This window comes from Clytia hemisphaerica, unplaced genomic scaffold, assembly GCF_902728285.1.
Source record: "Clytia hemisphaerica strain Z4C2 unplaced genomic scaffold, Clytia hemisphaerica genome assembly, whole genome shotgun sequence".
NCBI classification, from domain to species: Eukaryota; Metazoa; Cnidaria; class Hydrozoa; order Leptothecata; family Clytiidae; genus Clytia; species Clytia hemisphaerica.
In genome coordinates, this window is record NW_027103699.1 from 230,899 (window position 1) to 244,132 (window position 13,234).

Sequence of the window (13,234 nt, forward strand, 5' to 3'; positions counted from 1 at the left end):
ATGATCGACTACAAATCTTGAAAATATCGGTCCATTTTGAAGCAGTGACCAAAATGGAGCGGAACGCCAATACGGAATTATCAAAACCCCTCTTATAGACCTTTTTTCAAAGAGGCCACCCTGTTGAATTCAGCAGATAATTATAGAGGATTAAGTTACATAGTAGACTCTTTCCACGTGGAAAAGCATACACAACCGAAGTGTATTTTGGACGACCCTCGTTGCGCGTATCATCCAGATTTAGAAAAGTTTTCACATGTTAAAAAAATGAACACTGAAGTTGCTGAACAATCTTTCAGTAAACTTAATCCGTTTAAGTTTGCTACGAGAAAAATGAGTTATGGAAAACGGTTAATGTTTTTTAAACTGATCGACCACGCATTTAATAAAAGACTAACAAAACGTTTCGATGTTTGAATACAATTATACATGCAGCACGAATGGTTATTTTTACGACCATGGTGATTTTTTTTTGAAAGCTCTCTCTTTTGCCCTAAATCTGTTGTATTATCCTCAGTTTCAAAAATGTTCCACCCAGCCCCCCCAGTTTATTGAATTTTTGAGATTGTTTTCAATCCCGCCCAACCCCTTCGATTATCAGGTACCCAGAGTACCCTTTTATAGGCTCTTTTCATTTGACATAGTTAACAATTATTGTGAAAACTGTTTATTCGTCTCGATATGTTTTTATTATCAATGAAAGCGTAATTAGTTATTATATTTTTTCGGCAATTTTGTTACAATTTCAAAATATTAAATCAATATCAATAATCGAAATCTTAAAATGCTAATTTCAATATTTTGTCTTCTAAAACACAAGCCTTATAAAGCTTTTCGAGTTATAGTCGAGAATTGCTTGATGACTTTGAGATCACACTTCAAAAATACAAGCAAACGCAGAGAATGCGAAGCTCCGCAGAATATCCGCGATCTCTGGCGGCGGCGGCGAAGTTTGAGATCACACTTAAAAAACACAAGAAAACGCGGAGAATGCGAAGCTCCGCAGAATATCGGCGATCTCCGGCGGCGGCGGCGAAGTTTGAGATCACACTTAAAAAAACACTAGAAAACGCGGAGAATGCGAAGCTCCGCAGAATATCCACGATCTCCGGCGACGGCGGCGAAGTTTGAGATCACACTTCAAAAACACAAGAAAACAAGGAGAATGCGAAGCTCCGCAGAATATCCACGATCTCCGGCGACGGCGGCGAAGTTTGAGATCACACTTCAAAAACACAAGAAAACAAGGAGAATGCGAAGCTCCGCAGAATATCCGCGATCTCCGGCGGCGGCGGCGGCGAAGTTTGAGATCACACTTCAAAAACACAATAAATCGTGGAGAATGCGAAGCTCCGCAGAATATCCACGATCTCCGGCGACGGCGGCGAAGTTTGAGATCACACTTCAAAAACACAAGAAAACAAGGAGAATGCGAAGCTCTGCAGAATATCCGCGATCTCCGGCGGCGGCGGCGGCGAAGTTTGAGATCACACTTCAAAAACACAATAAATCGCGGAGAATGCGAAGCTCCGCAGGGAAACTGCGGAAAATTGGCCGAAATCTATGCCAAACTCAGTGTTGTTTGGTTTTGTTTTGTTTTTCCTGTCTTACCTGTCGTTCTTTTTTTGCAGTCACTTTATAGTTTATTGCATATTTATTTTGTTTTTATTTTAGTCAATGAGTTATATATTTCAATTGTAAAAAAAAAAAAAAATTCTGATTCACGTCTCTTTCTCTTCTCGCCAACCTTAAGATCCTTATGTAAGGACCTAAATTTCACGTCAAAGTACTCTTTGAGCTCTTTCCTGTTCATCCAAAATCTAACATCACGTGGCTATGAAGCGCTAAAAGAACAATAATAAATTCATAGAATTTGAGGCAGGGGTGTTTCTGGGGTGCTTATTTTATTTTAGACTTCACTTTGAGACAGGGGTGATGCGGTAGATGACTTTTAAGGATAGGGAATATCATAACCGTACTGGGCTCAACTTCAGTAGCTTCAAATTTAGTCGAAGGAATGCTCGATTGTAGCATTTGAAGGCAAAACAAAGTTATTTTATAACTCAAAAATCCAACAAAGTGAGGAACAGGAAATGAATTGCGCAAAAGGATTAATTTACGATATCCCAGTGAAAAAAACTCTTCCCTAGAAAATCAAAATTTTTGAAAAAATGAAAATAACTCCCCCAAATATTCACCCAAGGAACAAGTGTGCAAAATTTCAGCCAAATTGGACCATTTTTGAAATCTCCAGGCTCCAAAGTTTTCAGACAGACATACAGACAGACACACAGACAGATACACACACACAGAACATGCATACATACAAACACACAGACACACATATAATACAGACATACAGTTGTTGAGAATACCAGATAGGGGTGTGTTTTTTTCCCAATACACACTTTGTAGACTAAGATGCCTATTAGCTCTTACCTGGTATGCGTAGTTTGCTTCTTAACCCTTCGAGCATTTACCTTTTTTTTCTTCTAGGGGAAGCATTTAGGGACGAACGCTGATAACTTGAAATTTTTACCAGTGGTAAGACACGATAATAGAAGGTGATTTGGAAAATTTTGGTTCGGCCACCTGTTTGGTTGGTATTATATAGACCAGAACTTAAAGAGACCAGAACTCACTCCTGATACCTCAATTCACAAATGAAAGTGATTCGGTCACGTGGGTATTTGGTATTTTCTAGACCGGTTTGTAAAATACACACTAACCTCTAGATCTCAGGATCTGCTGAAGCTTTTGACTTGAGATTTTCACCAGTTGTAGGTCTTACTGATATAAGACGATTTGCAGAATTTAATTTCGGTAACCCTCATGGTTGGAATTTAAAGACCGGTCAGTATTTTACCTAAAATGCTCACTTTCTGGACAACCACCTTTCTGATTTCGTTGAAATCTTCACAGCAAGCTCCTATCATCAATACCTAACACTGGTCCAATTTTCAAGTCATTACCGATCCTCAATCCTGAGATATGAAAATTTAGACCCATATTAGACAAAAAGGCTATTTTGGGGCGGTCTGTAAGATACAGGAATTTTGGCAGGTGGCAAAAAAATTGACCCCATGCCCCAAGTCATGGAGACTTGGCATACAAAATTTGAACAAAAGTATTAAAGTGAAAAAAAAGTTAGAGGGGGGTCCTATTTTGGACATTTTCAAAAATTGATTACGTCACCAATGATGATAAAATTTTGTCAGAGGGTGTCAATTCATATTTTGTGCACACAGTCAAAATTTCATGTCGATTGGACAACTCTATCAAAAGTTATCGAAAAAGATCATCCCCTCCTAAATGCGCGAAGGGTTAATTGTATGACTAAAAACTATTACAGTGGAGATGCCTTACGAGTTATTAACGGGCTGTTATTCTGTAATAGCACGGGTTTAGCGGGCAATTACGGCTGTAGCGGGCAATTAGTAATAGTAATAACATGGTTTTGAGGGTGATTCAAAATAGCCCGAGCGTAGTGAGGGCTATTTGAAATTCTTTCAATAAAACGAGGTGAAAATCCGGGTATGTACTAGGTTGTAATCAGTGGCATATGATTACTACGTTCGGGCTATATTGAAATTTCTTCAATAAATCTCGGGGCTATTAATCCCAAATCACCCTCAAAACCATGTTATTACAATTACAAATTTCTAATGTAAATTATATTTTGATGTTTACATTGCATTGCATATATTTTTATGTGTGCTTTCGAGTGCATTAATAAAAACGCACCTATTTTTTTTCCCCAAAGACATTACTATTTTCACAAAATATTACACTTAGTTTTACTATTTCTTTTTTTTTTACTAAAAGTTTCGCCCTCAGCCGCTAATAATTTATCTGCTTCCATGTAATTTTATTCTGTGAGCAGCCCTTGGTACTTAACTTTTAAAATTTTGCGTCTATTTTATGTTGAAGTCAGTCAAAGGCGTAAGATATTTTTGTAAATAGCGAGGTTACGCAAGAGGCTATTTAGGATAGCCAAGATCTTCGATTTGTATCGCCAGCAATGTTTTAAAAAGTCGCGCGATTCCTTTGATGAGTGGAGACTGGTCTTAGGTTAAGTTTTAATGAAGTTATCAAGTTCATCCTTGATTTTATTTATTTTCTTTAGAGTTTAAATGACAATAGCGAAAGTTATTGAATCCTCTACATCCGCTTATGATGCAAGGTTTATTTTCATTTATTAACATCGACAGCATATAACCCCGTGGGGATACTCACACGTAGAAAAATCAACTTTCGGTACCGCCATGAACAGTGCTCCCTTAATGTATATCGGGATTTCAAACTCCCGAAAGTCCCCACCAATAGCATATTGGTCTCAACTGATGAAGTTATTTCTTGTTGTTTATTTAAAGTTCTGTTTAGTTATTTGATCAATCGTGTTGGTGACACACATGTACCATGCATTGCATTTGAAAAACATTTTATGTCAGAACAGGGTTTCTTAGGAAAAGTCGAAAACTTTGAAAATGATTTACCCATTTAGTACCAGTTGAGTGTGATATTTTATACCCTAACTCAATCTCACTTCTCTGAGTCGGTTAAAAAGTCTGAATTTTGACCCTGTCGAAGTTTCGGTATCCACACCAGGGACACAAAGACAAGGGAGATATTTGAACGATTCAAATTTGACATATATCAAACTATTCATTACTAAAACTTGCTTTTCTAATTGCAATTGAAAACCAAAAATGTCAGTATGATATGGATAGCATCTTTGTCGATGATTTCTATCTCCTCCTTCTGATTTCACGTCAAATTCTGGTGGAAGAAAATGAAATTCTATTTTCCATTGTATTCTCTGAGTGTAAGTTACGGCCAGGAAACAAAGTGTAAAGAGTAATGAGTTTTTTGGACGATAAGATGACAATAAGAATGTTAATCTCTCCATTTTACAAAAAAGGTATCATCTTGATGGGGGAACAATATTTTTTCTTCTAATTTATTCTAAATTTTCCACATCTAGTTGTACTATCTAAACATTTTTGGAAAAGAATTTTCTAACTTGATACATATTTTGTGTATGTGTACTGTTTTTATGCATCAAAAAGATTTTGAATCATGATACACTCACATTTCACTGGATGCATTTTCGCTGTGAAATTATCCGCAAAATTTTCTGATCGCGTTCTGAGACGGAGGCTAATTTCTTGACAAAATATCGGACTTTTTTGTATAAAGGTGCATAATGGTAATGCCTAAAATATGATTGAGTCAGGATATCAAGAGAAAACTTTTTTGGCCAATTTGGGCCAAAAAAGGCCCTAAAAATTATATTTTTTGATACATATTTTGTGTACATTGATTGGTTCATTAGTTTTTTCTGATTTTTTGTTTAAAGATTTTTTAAGCTAAAATGTTATGAAAGCTGATTTTTAATTAATTACACAAATTTTGGGCCGAAGAGGGCATAAAAATGACATATTTTGGACATGATTCATTAGTTTTTCCTGATTTTTGCACAAGGATGCCAAACAAAAATATGGCAGAATCTGAATTTTGAAAAAAACTATTTGAGGTAACTTTGAACCAAACAAGGGCCGAAAAAATGACATTTTTGATATTTTTGAGACCTTCGATACCCTTGAGAACTCTAATTATGGAAAAAAAATTAGTTAAGAACTCAAAATTAAGTTTTAATTCAGTAATATTAGGTCCTTTTTTCTGAATTTTGACCATGTGGTTATTTCTGTCCTCTTGCTCATGCAAGTTTGTACAAGGAGACCATGTGCCCGAACTGTGTGAACTGGTTCGGTAAAATACACAGAACTTTATCCGACGTTGTAAAAATTCTAGCGTAACCGAAAAAATAGGATCTTTATTACGTACATAAATTACGAGGATTTTTTAATATGAAAAGTTAGTTCTACTTTTTTACTGTATCCTTTTTTCCTATTCAATTAACATCAGAGACGATGTTCAAAACAAGATGATAGCATTGCAAGAGAAATCGGACAAAGAACTTCTAAAATATAACACTGATTCGAAAGAATTGATGAGAATCATTGATCACGATTGCAAGCTGAAAGAATTCATGTCAGTCAAATGCGAAGACCGCGCGGAAATGCTTGGATTTTCACTTCAACATGCTTTGCGTAGAGAAGAACGCGAGAGAAAGAACGAAAAAGAAGATGTCATTTAGGTATATGAGAAGATTACCCGAAATTCGTTGGTTTACCCTTTGTTTTTATAACGTAAAATTTTAACCCATACATGATGTCTCCGTATTTTGTGATTTTTTTGAATCTGTTCATATTGTTTATAAAGATTTCTACATAAAGAATTTTCTAACATATTTTTTGGATAATAGGGGGTTATAAATATAATTTTTGTTAATAGCAGACAAAGTTTCTGTCTGTCGTGTGCCGTAGGATGGTTGAACCTTTTTATTCCCGTCAAAACTTTCCTATCGCCACTTCACAACGGAAAAAGACCAATACTCTGGGTAGGTACAAAGATGACTTCAATTATTCATGAGTTTAATATAGACACTGGATAAACAACGTATAAAACGGTGGAGAGCGAAGCATTGTCTTTCTTTTGTTTGAGAAAACAATCGAGGATCAGGATACAGGCTTTGTCCGCAAAGGACAACTGTCATGACGGCTCGAAGTTCTCTGATTTTGAAAAGTGATTAATAATCTCATTTCTAAAAAGTCCTCTAAAAATTTGGAAACAAATGCTAAAATATTTAACGGATACATGTATTAAATCTGTTGTGACAAAAACATCATCAGGCAAAAACAATCAAACAGAAGGCCTAAAATGACACAGAATTTTAAGTTGGCGATATTCTTCTAACATCTTTCTGAGGAGAGCTAATATTGACATATATTAGACTTGAGTGTCTTGGCTTCACCGTGGTATGAAAATATTTTGGAGGCTCGTGGTGGTCGGTGGTTTTATTGAGGTTAAAGTTTGAAAATTTCTGGTGTCAACATTCAATTTTTCATTTATAGCATGTTTTTCGTATCTTTCTTGCAACTTGAAACGTCATAATGACACATAATTAGCATTTATTTTGATGTATTTGCCTCTCTAAAGAAAACTTAATTTTCATTTGGGAATTGAAATGACTGTGTTAAAATGAAAAAAATGACTAAAATGTTACGAAAAATCGTTTAATGAAGGAAGGAGAGTGAACAAGAATGTCATTACTGCGGACAAGGCTAGAACATGAGAAATCAATGAAAATATAGCTCGTTGTTTATCCAGTGTCTATAATAAATTCTGGAATTGTTTAAGCGGCCAGTCCCAAAACTGTAGAGTTACTGTAGTCCGCGCATTTGTAAGCAGCAGAAAATATTCTTTCCGATATGTTGGCAAAAGTCAGCGGAAAGATCCCGGAAAAGCGCCAGGAAAGTTTAACCAGGAATAGAAAAGTTTAGCAATCCTACGTTACAAAGGATGTAAATAATTGAATTTGGGTTTTAAAAAGAGTGAGTTATGGGAGATAATAAGTGTGTTCTATTTTTGACTTTCATGTGAAAACCACGTCATTTGAATTAGACTTATTACAACGGGAATGGTTTCCACAAGGAAGCAAATAAGTATTCACATTTACTTTGAACAAACTTGGGTACTATAAACGCGAAGGTGATTGTGGAAATTATACCCATACTATAACACTTTATTTCGGGGAGTATTCTAGGTAATTGACATACCGTATGTAGGGCCGGTAAGGGTTGGTTTTTTAGGCTTCCCAAAGTGCACTGTAACGTTCGATATGAGAGAGGGTTATAGTGTAGGGTGCGAGAAGTGAGAAAAATCGAGTGAACAATCCGCCCATTTTTGCCAGAAAATAGACAACAGACTTTGTCAAAGTTGGCAAAATCTTTTTTCCACTGTAAAAGGATCCAATTGTCTAGCTTTTGCCTCTGGGGGACGAAAAAGTTTAATCAGGGGGTGGTTTAATCAAATTTAATGTCAAAGTGATCATTCATTTGGAATTTATATCTATTTATATCTATTTCGCATGAAAAGTGAAGCCTAGGTTTGGAAGGATTTCCTACCAAAGTCACGTGACTAAAATATGCAATTTCACCGGTTTGAGAGATGTGAAATAGCGTTTGCCGCCTACTTTTTTTTATCTCGCGCTCCGAAAACAATTAAAATGCTAGATCCTATCCATCGGCACGAAATTTAAAAAGTCAAATTTTTGCTTCACTTTTTTTTGCTGGAGAAAGCTTAAAGTTGCCTATCTAGCCCTTCGGGCTTTACAGATATCTGCGGTTTATGCTGCATTTTCAGTAGCCTGGGAATCCAAGCGTTAAACTTTATTCACAGTCTAGTTTATGATATTTTTGCTGCTTGTTTAACGCTTGGCGCAGGTAACTCGCCTGCAGGGAGATTTTTCCCTGCAATGCAGGTTCGGCCTGATTGGCCAGCTTTCGGCGTATTACTTAGCAGTACTTTCGCGCGCATTTTGATAATTTCGATGCGCGCGCATAATTTATGGAAAAAGCTGACTCTGCAGAAAAAAGGAAAACAAATGAAAATAAAAACATAGATTCATTTCGAAACAAAATAGCTGTTGACTGGAAGTCTAAATACATGTGGCTGATGTTTTGATGTGGTTTTTAGTATTTTTGAAAGTCTTTAGAGCTTGTAAAAGAATTTTTATGGTAAGTTAATTATGTGTGTTTGCCTGGGTTTCCAAAGTACAGAAAGTCTGTCAACAAGGGTTCACACACAGACTGTTTATAAGATTCTGTGTCAGACTAATCTACCTGCACCAAGCTCTATAATCTTAGAACTTTTTGAGGTGAGGTATTTTTTGTTTTTTCTAAGATTATGAGCTTGGATTCCCAGGCTACCTTTTCAGGAGATTTTATAGCTGAAATTCTTCTTTCATTTTTGTATTTTCGCCGACCGACCGACCCTCTTTTTTGGGTAGCTTGGCCCGTAAAATAACAAATTAAATTGGCCTCGCCTTACCATAATAACTATTTTACTAGCCGTTACCCGGCGTCGCACGCCAGTTAAGCCGTAGCTGAACGCACTAAAAGTCCTATGGATGTTAAGCTGGCTTAAAAAAGCGATCAAAAAAAAAATCTCTACAACGTTTAACTCTAACCTTTCCCGGGTGTCTTATCTTTTAATCATATTTGGATCGTGTACTGCCCCCCCCCGTGACATAATTTTTTGTTTAAGTCAAAAGTTAACGACTCTGCAGGTAGCTATTTTTCTCGCTTCGCTTGCGTTAAACATGCCGTCCAGTTTAAATGACAATTTTTCAGGACAAAGTGGGAAGGTCACAAAGAATAGTGCAACTCTTTGTTTTTTATCAGATCAAAAAAAATAAGACAATTCTAAGTTGCTTTTTTAAACCCTAATGGAGAACGAGTCTCGTGGTCGCAAAGCGAAAGGGATTCTATAGATGCTTCGAGCCCGCCACTAGTTATGTAAGAAGAGGTCGAGGCTATTAATCCGCTGCTCAAAAGAATATCGTACTTTTTTCCCGAAAATCCCAAATCCCAAAGAAATTCCGAAAAACTAAAATTCCATAAAATTCTCGATAAAATGAGGGGTCAACGACCTCCCAATTCTTCTTCAAACTCGAGATATCGCATTTTGAAGTTTTTCCCAATACCGTGACGTCATTGGGTCCCTTTACCCCTAATGTTTTCAACGGTCAATTCGCGAATTTTGGAATTTTTGCGGTCAACAGGTACCATTTGCCCCAAGGGTCCCAAAAAAACAAAAAACGTCAATTTTTTCCAAGGGAAAGTGGGTTTTTAAATTTGCGAAAGATTGACACTGCAACGACTTCTCTTAAAAACGCTAATTTTGACATTTTTGAAAATTTGTGAATTCACATTATTTGAAGAGTAAAACAATAACAACAATTTATTTTTCTAACCAAAACTGCGTAGTTAAAATAGTATTTTGTGAAATTTTGTCGAATTATTTTTTCTAACATAACATTCGAATGACAGTTGATATTTTTGTTACTGAAAATTCAAGAAGAAAATTATGCGATTTATCGGCGATCCAAAAAATATCTGCAATCTGATTGGTTAAAAAGAGTACAATATATCTTGTATTTTACATGTAAAAATATAAATTGACGAAAAGATGTTGTTGCATTATAGCGGTAGAAGCAATCTAACGTCACTTTGCTACAAAAGTGTCCTCCAACACAAAAAGTGCATTTTTTGGGTCACCGATAAACCAGTTATCAGACATTTGCTCGTACAATATGGAAATATTTTACTCGTTCCGGATTTTCCGTATATTTTCCTCGCCTAAAGGCTCGGAAAATATTGTACGGAAAAATCTTGGAACTCGTAAAATATTTTTCATATTGTACTCGCAACTGTCCGATAACTATTACATAACAACATGAAGGATTTTTCGTTTCTCTCTTTCCTTTAAATAATGTACCCCGTCTTACTGACCCAGTGAGAATTTTATAGCAGTTTGATTCTGTTTCGTTGAAATTTTACAGACCAGGAAGATAAAAAATGAGGTTTAGTGATCAAATTAGGAACGGGGGTGATCGGCTCAGGCCAATTAACAGTTCGGAGGGGGGTTTGATTTTTTAGTCTGAATCGCAGACCTCTATAGATACTTCCTATATAAGAAACTATATAAGAAACTCTTTTCGCTAGAGGATGAGCTGAAGCCTATGGGTTTTTGGGGCCGAAATTGACCAGGTGAGACCTTAAAATTGTTGACTTTGTTGAGTCGGGGAAGTAGGCTTAGGTGAGGTGGGGCAAGAAAGTGTATGTAGGACCAGAGATTTGGGAAAAGAGGATAAGAATTGCGCTATTCAGCTATAGAAATATAGGCTAGGGAACCTTTTGTTCTATTGAAATATCTGCGCCCGATCGATTGTTTTAGTTCTGAACCAATCGGAGCGCTTGATTATACTATGCGCACAAGACTAGAAGTACAAACAAAAAATGGCAGCCGTGGTTGATATCGAAAGTGAAATAAAAATATTTTTAATATTGGGTATTTTGGTATTTTTTTATAAGCATTTTTCATTTTGGACAGGGCGGATACAGTGTTAGTCGAGCCAAAAACTTTCAGTTTTAGCCAAAATACTTTCCTCAAGGAATGCTCGAACCAATGTCACAGATTATATTGTAGAAATAGAAATAATTACTAGTGAAAAAGAATTTAAAATTCATTGCATTCAAACACAAAACGAAGCTGGTAAAACTAATATAGTTTTTCATTACTTCTCGGGCTAAAGTGTTTTGACAATCATATAAAAAGAGCTAGCTAGGTTGAATATTAAAACAATGAAGGAGAAGGGAAAGAAAAAAACAGGACTAAAACAATAGCAATTCATGATATCAATGACAAGAAATCAAAAATATCATGAATTTTTTTGTAAGAACTTTTTGAAGTTTACACCACAACAAAGCGAAAAATAATAGCAATATAATCCAAAACAGTAGCATACATTAAAAACAAAAATTATATAAAAATCTTTATTTGGTCGCGTTTGTTGTAATAACAAAAAATAATAATAAACTGGTTAAATTTCTGGATTAATTTTTTGATTCTTGTTATGTCAATTTTTGTCTTATTGCTTCCAAAAAGTTACTTAAATAATTGCAAGAAAATTAATTACAATAAAAAAAACTTTGACTTGATCCTTCCTCACTAAAAGCACCTTGGAAAATAAACATATATTGTGAAACAGTATATGAAAAATCGGTCACTCTTGGATTTAGGGGGGGGGCGCACTAATTCCAATAGAGGTGTGATTCTAAGATAAAAAGCAATTTACCCTTTCAAATAAAATTTTAGAGAAAAAAAGTATGAATATAACCAGACTGTTCATCAATGCTCAAGAAAAGAGTATTTCATAAGATGAATAATTATATAATGTGATGTATGAAAATAGTCCAGTGTCCACTTCCAATTCCAAACTGGAATTTCTATTTAAAGCATTTTTTATATCTATATGGTTGGTTCATATCAATTATCTTGTAATTTTAGTCTAGCCCCATTCTGGTGTCTTGTTTGGGACTATTTGCGTAATCAAGCTGGAAATCCTGGTGAAACAGGGATAAGAAGACCTTAATCCAACTGCAAACAAACCATGACATCAGATTCCATTGTTGTTTCCTTTGAGTTTAAACATGCTTTTCACCTGTCCATCTTATTAGCAGAATTTGTTGGTGTTTGCAAAGATATTGAACCTTGTACGTGAGAAATTCAGACAAATTTTAAGCCAATTCTCATTGTATACCAACCACGTGAAGGTACAAAATAATTCATGGATCTAGGTTACTTGGGCAGTATGATGGTAACTAACCTGAAAGTATATAATAATGAAAATGGGAATTAGGATTTTTGCAGCAAGCTCTCATGAACAAATACAGAACACAAACAACAAACCTTAATTCCACCGACCACAGACAAAAACCGGTGAAATAAATCTTATATAACTGGAAAATCTATTAACCGGTCAGAGCCAATCTAATAACCTGTCAGAGCCAATCTATTAACCGGTCAGAGCCAATCTACTAACCGGTCAGAGCTAATCTACTAACCGGTCAGAGCCAAACCGGTCAGAGTCATAGTTTCATAAAATTACATAAGTATTAATATTAGAACTTTGGTTGCAATTTTCTGTTACATACAAAAACTTGAAATTTCAACCCCAAAAAAATGTTTTTCCTCAGTAGGAGCTAAAAAGTCATCAAGAATAATTTAGCGTACTTACCAAATCTAAAATCCATTGCCCATTGCCATCAAGCAAGTTTTGCTAGGATAACATTATTTTTTCATCTAAACTGTAGGAAAAAAAAACAATATTTTTAGTCGATTTTGCCCATCTGCCCATCTTCAATCAAAATGCTAAGAAAGTTTGAAGATTTGCCATGTAAAACTAAGCTATAGGTTGTCATTTAATCAACCTTACTGCTACCCATAAAAAATTATGTTTCCAACACAAAAAAAAATAATTTTATTCAACTTATCAAACAAAAAATACACTTTTTAATATAATTTTTCAGCTATCTTTGAAGGATGTGCCAAAAAGATCTAGAAGGTGCCAATAAAAACCAAAGCTAGGCTAGTCACCTACAACCTTTTTCCAACCCAAACCACTTTATTTTGACTCTGAAAGACTTTCCAGTAAGGCAAACTAGCTAAAAATAAAAAGGTCCCATTTCACATCCAATTTTAGCATGCCTGCTTCCGCCATCTTTTTCTCAAAAAATAAAGCATGCAACAGCAGATTTTTTTGTCA